The following is a 13,624-nucleotide window of genomic DNA, read 5'->3' on the forward strand; positions in this document are numbered from 1 at the left end:
GCGCTGTATATAAGCAGGCTTCCCATGCTGTATGAGCACCAAAGGAGCTAAAGTCAAACTTACTCATGTCTACAGTACTCAGTTACATTACTTTATTCTGAACATAACAACTGGCGAAGTGATAACGAACAATAACGCGAAAATGCAGTGAACTGTTGGTATGCTGGAGAAATTCTCAGAAGGGGATGATTGGGAGGCTTTCGTGGAGCGACTCGACAAATACTTTGTGGCCAACGAGCTGGAAGGAGATGAGAATGCTGCCAAACGAAGGGCGATCCTCCTCACCGTCTGTGGGGCAACAACCTGTGGTCTCATGAAGAATCTTCCAGCTCCGGTGAAACCAACAACTAAATTGTATGAAGAACTGTGTACACTGGTCCGGGAGCACCTAAATCCAAAGGAAAGCATTCTGATGGCAAGGTATCGATTTTACACAATTCAACGGTCTGAAGGCCAGGAAGTGGCGAGCCATGTTGCCGAACTAAGGCGTCTTACAGGACATTGCGAATTCGATGGATTCCTTGAGCAAATGCTAAGATATTTCTTTGTGCTTGGCATTGGCTATGAGGTTATCCTTCACAAACTATTGACTGTTGGAACACCGAACCTGAGCAAAGCTATAACGATAGCCCAGGCATTTATGTCCACCAGCGATAACACCAAACAAATTTCGCAGCATAAAGAGGTTTCGGCAAGTTCTGTACACAAAGTAACGTTGTTTTCAATCAGGAATGCATATGGCAGAACATACACGCCTGCAGCTGCACGACCTCAGATGACCCAGAGTCCGCCATCAAACGTTAATGCGAGGCAGTTAACACCTTGCTGGTGCTGCGGAGGTGATCATCGAGCCCATCAATGCCGCTTCAAACACTATGTGAAGCAAAGGCTGTGGAACAATGGGACACCTCCAGCCAATGTGCAGATGAACTGCAAACCCTGCAAACCACCACGTTGCAGAGGAGGATCGATCCATGGCGGATCAGGCTGAACTAGAGACTCGAATCGAGGAGGCAGAAGTGTACGGGGTACGCACCTTCACCACGAAATGTCTACCGATCATGCTAAAAATCGAACTGGATGGAATTCCAGTATCCATGGAACTGAACACCGGTGCGAGTCAGTCTATCATGAGCAAAAAGGCCTTCGACAGGCTGTGGTGCAACAAGGCACAAGCTTAGCCCCAAGCTAAGAACTTACACTAAAGAGCTGATCCCTGTAATTGGCAGCACAGCAGTAAAAGTCTCCTATGATGGAGCAGTGCACGAACTCCCACTATGTATTGTACCAGGAGATGGCCCCACACTGGTCGGCAGAAGCTGGCTGGGAAAAATCCGCTGGAACTGGGATGACATCCGAGCGCTTTCGTCCGTCGACAACGCCTCATGTGCCCAGGTTCTGAGCAAGTTCCCGTCGTTGTTTGAGTCAGGCATTGGAAGTTTCTCGGGGCAAAGGTGCAGATCCACTTGGCTCCCGGTACATGACCCATCCACCTCAATTGAGCTGGACAGGCTGCAGCGAGAAGGCATCATCGTGCCGGTGGAGTCAACGAGTGGGCCAGTCCAATTGTTCCGGTTCTCAAAGGCGATGGAACGGTCAGAATTTGTGGGGACTATAAAGTAACAATTAACTGTTTTTCGCTACAGTACCAGTACCCGCTACCCAAGGCAGACGACCTATTTGCGACCGTGACTGGAGGAAAGACATTCACCAAGTTGGACCTGACCTCGGCCTACATGACGCAGGAGCTGGTGGAATCTTGGAAAGGTCTCACCTGCATCAACACGCACAAAGGTCTGTTCATCTACAATAGATGCCCGTTTGGGACTCGATCGGCTGCGGCAATTTTTCAAAGGAACATGGAGAGCCTGCTAATGTTGGTTCCGCGCACCATGGTTTTCCAGGACAACATACTGGTCACAGGTCGGGACACCATTGAACATTTGAAGAACCTGGAAGAGGTTCTAAGTCGGATAGATCGCGTGGGACTCAGGTTGAAATGCTCGAAATGTGTTTTCCTGGTGCCAGAGGTTGAGTTCTTAGGGAGAAGAATTGCGGCAGACGGCATCAGACCCACCGACGCCAATACGGAGGCCATCAAGAACGCGCCGAGACCACAGAACGTGACGGAGCTGCGGTCATTCCTGGGAATTCTCAACTATTTTGGTAATTTCCTACCTGGGTTAAGCACCTGAGGAAATCACAAGAGGCTGCTTTTGAGAAAGCCAGAAATCTGTTATGTTCCAACAAACTGCTTGTTCTGTATAACCCATGTCAACGTTTAGTGCTAGTTTGCGATACGTCTTCGTATGGGGTCGGGTGTGTGTTACAACAAGCAAACGAATCGGGAACATTGCAACCGGTTGCCTATGCGTTCAGGAGTTTGTCCAAGTCTGAAAGGGCCTACAGCATGATTGAAAATGAAGCTCTGGCATGCGTTTACAGGGTGAAAAAAATGCACCAGTATCTGTTTGGTCTCAAGTTTGAGTTAGAAACTAACCATAAGCCGCTCATATCGCTATTCTCAGAGAGCAAAGGGATTAATACCAATGCCTCTGCCCCCATCCAAAGATGGGGGCTTATGCTGTCTGCATATAACTATGTAATCTGCCACAGACAAGGCACAGAGAACTGCGCTGATGCTCTCAGTTGGCTACCGTTGCCCACCACCGGGGTGGAAATGGCACAGTCTGCAGACTTGCTTTTGGTGATGGATGCATCAGATCAGGGCCTGGACCAGCCAGGATCCTTTACTGTCCCTTGTAAAAAACTGTGTCCTCCATGGGAGCTGGTCCAGCGTCCCAGCAGAGATGCATGAAGAGATCAAGCCGTTCCAGCGGTGCAAAGATGAAATGTCCATACAGACGGACTGTCTTTTGTGGGGCAGTCGCGTGGTTTTGCCTGAGAAAGGCAGGGAAATGTTCATACGCGACCTACACAGTACCCACCCAGGCATAGTAATGATGAAAGCTATAGCCCGATCCCATGGGAGGTGGCCCGGCATCGACTCAGATTTGGAGTCTTGCATGCGCCAATGCAACACTTGCTCTCAACTGAGCAATGCACCCAGGGAGGCACCGCTAAGTTTGTGGTCATGGCCCTCCAAACCGTGGTCTAGGATCCATGTTGACTTTGCGGGCCCGTTTCTAGGGATACTTATTCAAAATTGGATTGAGTGTGTAAGCACGTCCACTGCTACCATCGAAAGCCTACGAGCCATGTTCGCCACGCACGGACTGCTTGATGTCCTTGTCAGCAACAATGGGCCGTGTTTCACCAGTGCTGAGTTCAAGGAATTCATGACCCGCAATGGGATCAAGCACATCACATCTGCCCCGTTCAAGCCCGCATCCAACGGCCAGACAGAACGGACAGTCCAAACCATCAAGCAAAGCTTGAAACATGTGTCGGAAGGCTCCCTGCAGACCCGCCTGTCCCGAGTCCTGCTCAGCTATTGCACCAGACCCCACTCGCTCACCGGGGTTCCCCCAGCCGAGCTGCTCGTGAAAAAGGCGCTCAAATCAAGGCTCTTTCTTGTCCACCCTGATCTCTATGATCACGTCGCGGGCAGGTGACATTAACAAAGCATGTACCATGATCACGCAAACTTGTCGCGCGATATTGAAGTCAATGACCCTGTATTTGTACTCAACTATAGATATGGTCCCAAATGGCTTGCTGGCACTGTCATAGCCAAAGAAGGGAGTAGGATGTTTCAGGTCAAACTTGCTAATGGACTAACTTGCAGAAAGCATTTGGACCCAACCAAACTGCGATTCACAGGCAGCCATGAGCAACCCGAAGAGGACACCACCAACTTCGACCCTCCAACACACACACAAGTGGCAACCGACATCATGGTCGACCACGAAGCTGAACTCATCATCCCCAGCAGTCTAGCAAGGCCAGCTGCCCAGCAGCCCAGCGAAGAACCAACCAACTCACCCACACCTGCATTTGTACTGAGACGATCGACAAGGGAGCGAAAAGCCCCAGATCGTCTCACCTTATAAATAAGTGTACTATTGACTTTGGGAGGGAGTGATGTTATATATGCAACCCTGTGTAACCTGTATCATACCACCACCAGAGGGCATACCTGTTGGAGTCCCAAGATATCTCAGCATCCCTTGGGAGCACTGTATATAAGCAGGTCTCCCATGCTGTACGAGCAATCTGAAGTTTGAATAAAGGAGCTAAGGTCACACCTAATCATGTCGACAGTACTCAATTACATTACTTTATTATGAACTTAACAGACCCCACATAGACCTAACTGTGACCCCACACTGACCTGACACTGACACACCCCACTGACCCCCATGCCGACACTCACCCAGAGTTAAAATTAGGACTAATATTATGCATGTTGCACATTTTACAAAGTTGAACAATTTTACATTATAGTTTATAATAGTGAATTGCGGTGATTGTTGTTTATGGCACCAAAAGTCTGGAAACAGTTCAACATATTTTTTGATTTAATTTTAAATTTATTGAAGAAAATTTCAAATCGCTTGCTCACATCTATTCTTTGGCTGTACTTTGGAAACATTCTTCATTCCTGTGTGAATACCATTATTCACTGTTTGCATACTTTGCAACATACTTTAAAATGATATTTATTAATATCTCCAGAATTTCAGTCCCCAAGCGCTAACTTTGGAATGAAATTGTTAGCGATGAATGTGTCAGCATTTCGCTGAAGCAAGAAGAATAAATAAATTGGCTGTACCTTGAAGCACAGATAACCAACCACTCGATATAACACAGCCTTAGGTCCTCTGTGTGGTGGCGTATCACCCTCATGAACCTACTATCTGGCTTCCCACCATCTTCAACCTGTCATCCTTCTATCATTGTTCCCTATATCCCTGGCCTGATCTCCATTAGAAAAATTGCTGCCTTCCGTTCACGAATTACTTTATTTTGAGCTTGAACATTCTCAATCTGCACCTTCGATCTCAATGTTATTGGCCCTAAAAAACATTTCCATCCGCTCAATGCAAGAACTGAATGGTTCGCGAACTCAGTCATCCATGCCGAGGTTTCTTATGAATCCCGTAGGCGTGACCATGATTGTCCCGATCCCGTCGAACAGCACTCAGCCCGTTACCTGTGTACCTGTGAGAATCAACGCCACTGTTGCTGTGTATACATACACGGGCAGGCGAAGCATAGACGGTTCTGCAAGAGCATCAAGAGAAAGACTTGCATTTCTATAGCGCCTTTCATGACTACCGGACATCTCAAAGCACTTTACAGCCAATGAAGTACTTTTGGAGTGTAGTCACTGTTGTAATGTGGGAAACGTGGCAGCCAATTTGCGCACAGCAAGCTCCCACAGACAGCAAAGTGATAATGACCAGATAATCTGTTTTTGTTACGTTGATTGAAGGATAAATATTGGCCAGGGCACCGGGGATAACTCCCCTGCTCTTCTTCAAAATAGTGTCATGGGATCTTTTACGTCCACCTGAGAGAGCAGATGGGGCCTCAGTTTAACGTCTTATCTGAAAAATGGCACCTCCGACAGTGCAACACTCCCTCGGAGTGTCAGCCTAGATTTATGTTCTCAAGTTCCTCGAATGGGTCTTGAACCCACAACCTTCTGATTCAAAGGCAAATGTGTTACCCACTGATCCGAAAGACGGTTAAACCATCACAAATTTTCAATTTAAGTGTCACAAATTCCCCTTAAACTTATCCACTGGACGGTTGAACACTGTGTCCTTCCATCCCGAAAAATGGGTTTGGAATCCCATCCTCATTGTCAAACTGCAATATATGCGGGTAGATCAAACGAAGGACGGAGACACGACGAGTTAGTTGTCCATGAGCTTGCTTTATTAGGCCAGAGCGAACTGAACAAGCTCCTCCTTGCTCACCGGTCTCCAGCAGACTGTGCCATGAACTATGAACTGTGAACTGTGAACCGTGCCCCTTTGCACCTCAGACAGCAGTCTGTCTTGGCTTGCCCCTGAAGTTCCGTGTGGCCTCCAGACTCAACATAATGATAACTTTAATCATAAGACGATTGATACGTCCTTACTATGCAGTATAAATGCACACGAGGCCCATACTTGCGAGAAGGTCACTCTGTGACCAGTTACCTTTATTAGCAAGACCTCCAGAGACTGCAGGTGGGTGGAGCTTCCCCTTTTATACCGGAAAGTCCAGGTTAGGAGTGTCTCCCACAAGTTCGCCCCCTGTGGTCAATGTTCTCAAGGTGCACAACTTAGGTCAGCTTATACATGGGTTACAATGACAGTGGAATACATGACATCACCTGCCCCCCAAAGTCTTATTGGGATCACAGGTTAAGTCTCTGGTGATTTACGCTCCCTTGCAGAGCGCCTGAGTTGGGATTCCGGTTGTTGGGCGCTGGCCTGAGTGTCTGCTGTTTGCGGTGCCTCAGGCCTGTCCGGACTGCCCACAGTGACTGGGCTCTCCTCCACTTAGTTCCGGTGTTCGGTCACCTGTGGTGGTGTAATCTCTACGTCGTGTTCTTCCTCTGCTTCTTCTATGGGGCTGCTGAACCTCCTTTCAGTTTGATCCACGTGTTTGCGGCAGATTTGTCCATTGGTAAGTTTAACTACCAAAACCCTATTCCCCTCTTTGGCAATCACAGTGCCTGCAAGCCATTTGGGCCCTGCAACGTAATTAAGGACAAAAACAGGGTCATTGACATCAATACATCATGCCCTCGTATTCCTGTCATGGTAGTCACATTGTGACTGATGCCTGCTCTCAACAATTTCTTTCATAGCAGGGTTTATAAGGGATAACCTGGTTTTGAGCGTCCTTTTCATTAGCAGCTCTGCGGGTGGAACCCCTGTGAGCGAGTGTGGTTGGGATCTATTGGCCAACAGGAGGCGTGATAAGCGGCTTTGTAGTGAACCCCCTTGTATTCTGAGCATCCCCTGTTTGATTATCTGCACTGCTCGTTCTGCCTGGCCGTTTGAGGCCGGCTTGAACGGTGCCGTTCTGACATGGTTGATTCCATTGCCTGCCATGAAGTCCTGGAATTCAGTGCTTGTGAAGCACGGGCCATTGTCGCTGATGAAGACGTCAGGTATATCATGGGCGGCGAACATTGCCCGTAGACTTTCTACCGTGGCAGAGGATGTGCTTGAATTTAAAATGGCACACTCAATCCATTTGGAGTAGGCGTCTACGACAACCAAAAACATTTTTCCCATGAAAGGACCTGCGTAGTCCACATGGATGCGTGACCATGGCTTGGCGGGCCAGGACCAGGAGCACACGTGTTGCACCTGCGAACACAAAGTTCCAGGTCTGCATCTATCCCTGGCCACCAAACATGTGACCTGGCAATTGCCTTCATCATGACAATGCCCGGGTGCTCATTATGAAGTTCTCTGATAAACACCTCTCTGCCCTTCTGGGGCATGACTACTCAGTTTCTCCATAATACACAATCGGCCTGAATCGAGAGTTCATCCTTGAGCCTGTGAAATGGTTTAAACTGCTCAGGGCATGCCCCGTATGTGGCTGCCCAGTCCCCATTCAGGACACATTTCTTAACTAAAGACAGTAGCGGGTCTTTATTTGTCCAGACTTTAATCTGACAGGCTGTCACAGGTGAGCCTTCGCTTTTGAAAGCTTCAACAGCCATGACCATCTCAGCATCATGCTCAGTTGCCCCCTCAGTGGTGGCTAGTGGGAGCCTGCTGAGTGCATCGGCACAGTTTTCAGTGCCCGGTCTGTGCCGAATTGTATAGTCATAGGTGGCTAACATAAGTGCCCAACTCCGTATGCGGGCCAATACATTCGCATTTATGGCCTTGTTGTCGGCCAGAAGGGACGTTAGGGGTTTGTGATCTGTCTCCAGCTCAAATTTCCTGCCAAATAGGTACGGGTGCATTTTTTTTACAGCATATACACATGCTAGCGCTTCCTTTTCTACCATCCCATAGTCCCTTTCTGCCTGGGACAGACTTCTGGAGGCATAAGCTACCGGCTGTAACTGGCCATTGGCATTCACATGCTGCAACACACACCCGACCCCATAGGACGACACATCTCACGTTAAAACTAGTTTCTTACACGGGTCGTATAAAGTTAACATTTGTTGGAGCATGACAAATTGCATGCTTTATCAAAAGCCCTTTCCTTGCTGTCCCCCCAGACCCAATCGCGGCCTTTGCGTAGGAGCACGTGTAGCGGCTCTAACAGCGTGCTCAATTTGGGAAGAAAGTTAGCAAAATAGTTCAGGAGCCCCAGGAATGAACGCAGCTCCGTCGTGTTACGGGGTCTGGGTGCTCTCTGGATCGCTTCCGTTTTGGACGCAGTCGGTCTGATCCCGTCTGCTGCTACCCTCCTCCCCAGGAATTCTACCTCGGGAGCTAGGAAGACGCACTTCGCCTTTTTCAGTCGCAGACCTACCCGGTCCAGTCTGCGTAGCACCTCCTCCAGGTTGCGGAGGTGTTCTTCAGTATCGCGACCCATGATGAGGATGTCGTCTTGAAAAACCACCGTCCTTGGAATCGACTTGAGGAGGCTTTCCATATTTCGTTGGAAGATAGCGGCGTCCGAGCGAATCCCGAACGGACATCTGTTGTACTCAAACAACCCCTTGTGTGTCGTGATGGTGGTCAGCTTCTTCAACTCACTCGTCAGCTCCTGGGTCATATAAGCTGAGGTCAGGTACAATTTTGAAAAAAGTTTGCTACTGGATAGCGTCGCAAAGAGGTCCTTCGCTCTCGGTAGCGGGTCCTGGTCTTGGAGTGACACCCGATTGATGGTGGCCTTGTAATCGCCACATATCCTGATCGACCCATCCGCCTTGAGCACCGGCACGATCGGGCTCGCCCAGTCACTGAATTCAACTGGCGAGATGATGCCTTCCCTCAGCAGGTGGTCCAATTCGCATTCTATCTTTTCCCGCATCACGTACGGCACCACTCTGGCCTTGTGGTTACTGGCCTGGTGTCCGGGTTTATGTGAATCACTACCTTGGTCCCCATGTAAGTGCCGATGCCGGGTTGAAATAATGAGTCAAATTTGTCCAGGACCTGTGAGCATGATACTCGCTCCACAGAAGAAATTGCATTGACATCGCCCCATTTCCAGTTCATGACAGCAAGCCAACTCCTTCCCAGCAGTGCGGGACCGTCCCCCAGGACAATCCAGAGTGGCAATCTGTTCTCCGAATCTTTGTGGGTCACGACTACCGTGGCGCTGCCTGGCACCGGAATGATCTCCTTTTTATATGTCGGTAGCAGTGCGTCAATCGGCAATAATTTTGGCCTCCTGGCCTTGGACAACCACAACCTTTTGAGCTGTTTGATACTCATCAGGGACTGGCTGGCCCCCGTGTCTAGCTCCATTAATACTGGATGCCATTGAGGAGCACTTTCATCATTATCGGTGGCGTCCTGGTATATGAACTGTATATTTGCTCCACATGAACTCGCTGAAGTTCAGCATTCAGCGATTTCCCCCAGTATTCGTTTGGCCTCGTACGGTTTACTTCGGGCCCGTCCTCCTCATACATCAACCTGGCTGCAGGCTTCCTGCACATACGCGCCAAGTGACTGCTGACTTTGCAGTTTCTGCAGATATATTGCTGATATCTGCAAGCTCTGGCTGGGTGTTTGCCTCCACACGTCCAGCATGAGCTGGAGGCCCCATTGTTGGAAGCAAAAGGTCCATTACCAGTCGATCGTCTCTGACTGTCTCTGTAACTGTCCTTAAGCGCACCATTAACAGGTGTTGATGGCCCCATTACTGGCCGCATTGTCCATTGCGATGGCATGAATCGCCATTCAGCTAGCCATTTTCTCTGTTGAATTATCCCTTTGGGTTCGACTGCATGCTGCGGCATGTTCGATTGCCCTTGTCTGCCTAGAGAACTGTGTGCCCTGTTAACAATGTTGACTCCCTGGTCGTTTGCCGCATTTGAGCCAAGATTTTTGTCATAAATAATTCTGGTCTCTTCCTTCCCTGAGATAATTGTCTGGGCTATCAGAGACGCCGCTTGCAAGGTCAAGTCTTTGGTCTCAATCAGTTTCCTGAAAACCCCAGCATGCCCGATGCCCTCAATAAAAAGGACTCACAGCATTTCCGCTCTGCATGCAGTCGCCGGAGATCTGCCACGAAGTCTGGAACACTTTGCCCTTCTCGCCGCCAGTGCGTGTAAAACCGGTGTCTCGCCATGTGCATGCTGTTCGCCAGTGTAAAGTGTTCCCCGATCAACTTACTGAGCTCTTCGAAAGTCTTGTCCGCCGGCTTCTCTGGCGCTAGAAGGTCCTTCATCAGGGAATACGTTCTGGATCCACAAACCATCAGGAGACGAGTCCTGCGTTTGTCGGCCGAATCCTGTCCCAACCATTCCTTAGTGACAAAACTTTGCTGTAGTCTCTCAATAAAGTCGTCCCAATCATCACCGACACAGTACCTCTCTTCTGTGCTGCTAGTGGCCATGCCCGCATGGTTTAAATCCCAGTTTCTCATCGCCAATGATATGTCCTTACTATACAGTATAAATGCACATGAGGCCCATACTTGAGAGAAGGTCACTCTGTGACCAGTTACCTTTATTACCAAGACCTCAAGAAAGCGAAGGTGGGTTGAGCTTCCCCTTTTATACCGGAAAGTACAGGTTAGGAGTGTCTCCCACAAGTTTGCCCCCTGTGGTCAGTGTTCTCAAGGTCAGCTTATACATGGGGTACAATGATAGTTGAATACATGACAAGGATCTTATTTTTAATTCTCTTTACTGGCATGAGAAAGGGCTTTGGATACTTTGGGCATGGAAAGAGATGGAAGGTCATTGCCCTAACAGTATTTAATTTATCATCTTTAACATTTCGGAGATGAGGTTGATCTTGGGCAGTGGTGAGAATGGGTGACGACGAATTGGCAGCTCATTTTGCACCCCGCCCAATCATCTTTGGTATGTTTATTTCCACATGGAAAAGCAAATGAAGTGAGGTGTAAAATGGGCCAGCTACTCACTATCGGCTGGTTTTTCTTAATGTTCATGCCCAGTTTCATCCCCTTTGGCTCCAAACATAAACCTTTAATGCAGTTTTATTCACGGTCATGTTTGGACCATTGGTAAATTTTAAGCTAACTTATTGAGGCAACATTAATGACAAGCAATATTTTCTGATATGGGTTTAACTCAGTAATTCCTGTAAATTATCCTGAAATATGTGCTAATCCCTTAACAGATCTGGCCTTGGCAGCGACCATTGGCTCCCATGAGCCAATGCATTGAATTTATCATCATCCACCAGTTCCTCTAATATGTCCTCACTATACAGTATAAATGCACAAGAGGCCCATACTTGAGAAAAGGTCACTCTGTGACCAGTAACCTTTATTAGCCAGCACTGAAGTGATGAAGGTGGGTGGAGCTTCCCCTTTTATACCTGAAAGTCCAGGTTAGGAGTGTCTCCCACAAGTTCACCACCTAGTGGTCAATGTTCTCACGGTGTACAACTTAGGTCAGTTTATCCATGGGTTACAATGACAGTGGAATACATGACATCCTCCATGGTTCTGCCCTCCCTCCCTCTGCAATTTATCCCGTCCTGCAGGGCAACAGTGCCCTCCGAGCCTAGAAATTCCTGACCTTAGCGCCAACCCTTAAGTGCCAACCCTTGATGCCAGTTTTCTTGAAAAACAGCGGGCACCTCGCTTCCGCCCATTTCTGGCACAGGACACGTCGCCGTCAATTAGGAGAGGTCGTTGCCATTCCCAGCGCTCGCTTTTCCAATGCAACTGTGCCAATCGTGACATCAATCACATGCAATGCCTGATTTGACAGGATTTTCGACGTCACTGTGCACTGTAACACCCCGTCCTGACCGAGCGTGCATGCAGCAGTACTGCAAAGATGCTGTCAGGGTTTATTAAAGGGACACACACATCTTTCAGGTAAGTTTTGATTTCAGCTTTGGGAGTGTTTTTTTTTAAATATTTTACTGAATTCAAACGGCCTACGTTTAAAGCGGGGTTATCAGGTTTCTGCCAATCCCCTGTTTGTATCTACTTGTTGTGAATGAGATGGCCCACGGATTGGGCTGGGTCCCCGTAAGTCCCTACGGTCTGTTACTGAAGTAGTGGCTTAGTGCAATGCATTTTAAAAAGTTGCTATCGCTTGCAGGGAGTGCTGCTGGGTGCTTGCAAGGCTTTGGATGTTAAAGGAAGCCCTCTGTGAAAACCATTTGCTCACAGTCCTGGGGGGGCTACATGGAGATGAAGTAGAGGCAGCAACAGGTAGAGGCTACTCACAGAGGGAAGAGAAAGAAGCAAAAGAGAAGGAAGCAGAAGAAAGGATGCAACCCAGACAGCCCCTTTCTGGCCGGGATATCCGCCTGCTGTACCAATGAACACAACCCCAATTCCCCTTTCAACATCTGTCCCACATCTTCCCTTCCCTCTGTTACTGACCATCACAGTGCCCTTTTGGCCACAGTGCTAAAATAAAAGTCAACCACTAAGCAAACTTTCCAATCCAACTTTATCTGTTCACACATGCAATATTACATCAAAAAATCAACTCATCACCCCTGTGCATTCCCTTGGTGACTGTCTTGTGTGTGCTTTTGCCTATTCTACTGATGGCATGCAGTGCAACCCCAATGGCTGCAGTATGGCTGGTGGTAGGCTGCTGATTTTACGTCTACTTAGTGGCTGACCTTAAGGAGCTGGTGGCTGGGAGTGTGAAATCAAGTGACGGTGTTTCTTTTTCTTCATCTTTTTCCCTCTCCTCTCCCTCTGTTTGGTGAGGCCACACCTTGAGTATTGTGTTCAGTTTTGGTCTCCTAATCTGAGGAAGGACATTCTTGCTATTGAGGGAGCGCAGCGAAGGTTCACCAGACTGATTCCCGGGATGGCTGGACTGACATATGAGGAGAGACTGGATTGACTAGGCTTGTATTCACTGGAATTTAGAAGAATGAGAGGGAATCTCATAGAAACATATAAAATTCTGACGGGATTGCACAGGTTACATGCAGGGAGAATGTTCCCGATGTTGGGGAAATCCAGAACCAGGGGTCACAGTCTAAGGATAAGGGGTAAGCCATTTAGGTCCGAGATGAGGAGAGGCTTCTTCACTCAGAGAATTGTGAACCTGTGGAATTATCTACCACAGAAAGTTGTCGAGGCCAGTTCGCTAGATATATTCAAAAGGGAGTTAGATGTAGCCCTTACAGCTAAAGGGATCAAGGGGTATGGTGAGAAAGCAGGAGTGGGGTACTGAAGTTGCATGATCAGCCTTGATCATACTGAATGGTGGTGCAGGCTCGAAGGGCTGAATGACCTACTCCTGCACCTATTTTCTATGTTTCTATGTTTGGTCAACCATGGCTGGGCAGGTTGGATTTCTTCAGTGTCTGAAATGAGGAAGGCATAAGGGAAGGGTTGTGGTGAGGGGAGGGGGGACAGCAAGAGACACACCATGTTACGCTTGTAAATCAGATGAGATTGTGGGATGAGGGGGAAGTGTGTTTGGTAGCGATTGTTGGTAGGTGAGTGATTAGGGGTGTGCGGTTGTGTATTGAGCAGTGTGTGAGGCTAGTGGTGCAGTTGGTAGGAGACGGCTTTTGAAGATGCATTCGCTGACCTTGACCACTCGTTTGAGGTC

The sequence above is a fragment of the Pristiophorus japonicus genome, chromosome 5, assembly GCF_044704955.1.
Source record: "Pristiophorus japonicus isolate sPriJap1 chromosome 5, sPriJap1.hap1, whole genome shotgun sequence".
NCBI lineage: Eukaryota > Metazoa > Chordata > Chondrichthyes > Pristiophoridae > Pristiophorus > Pristiophorus japonicus.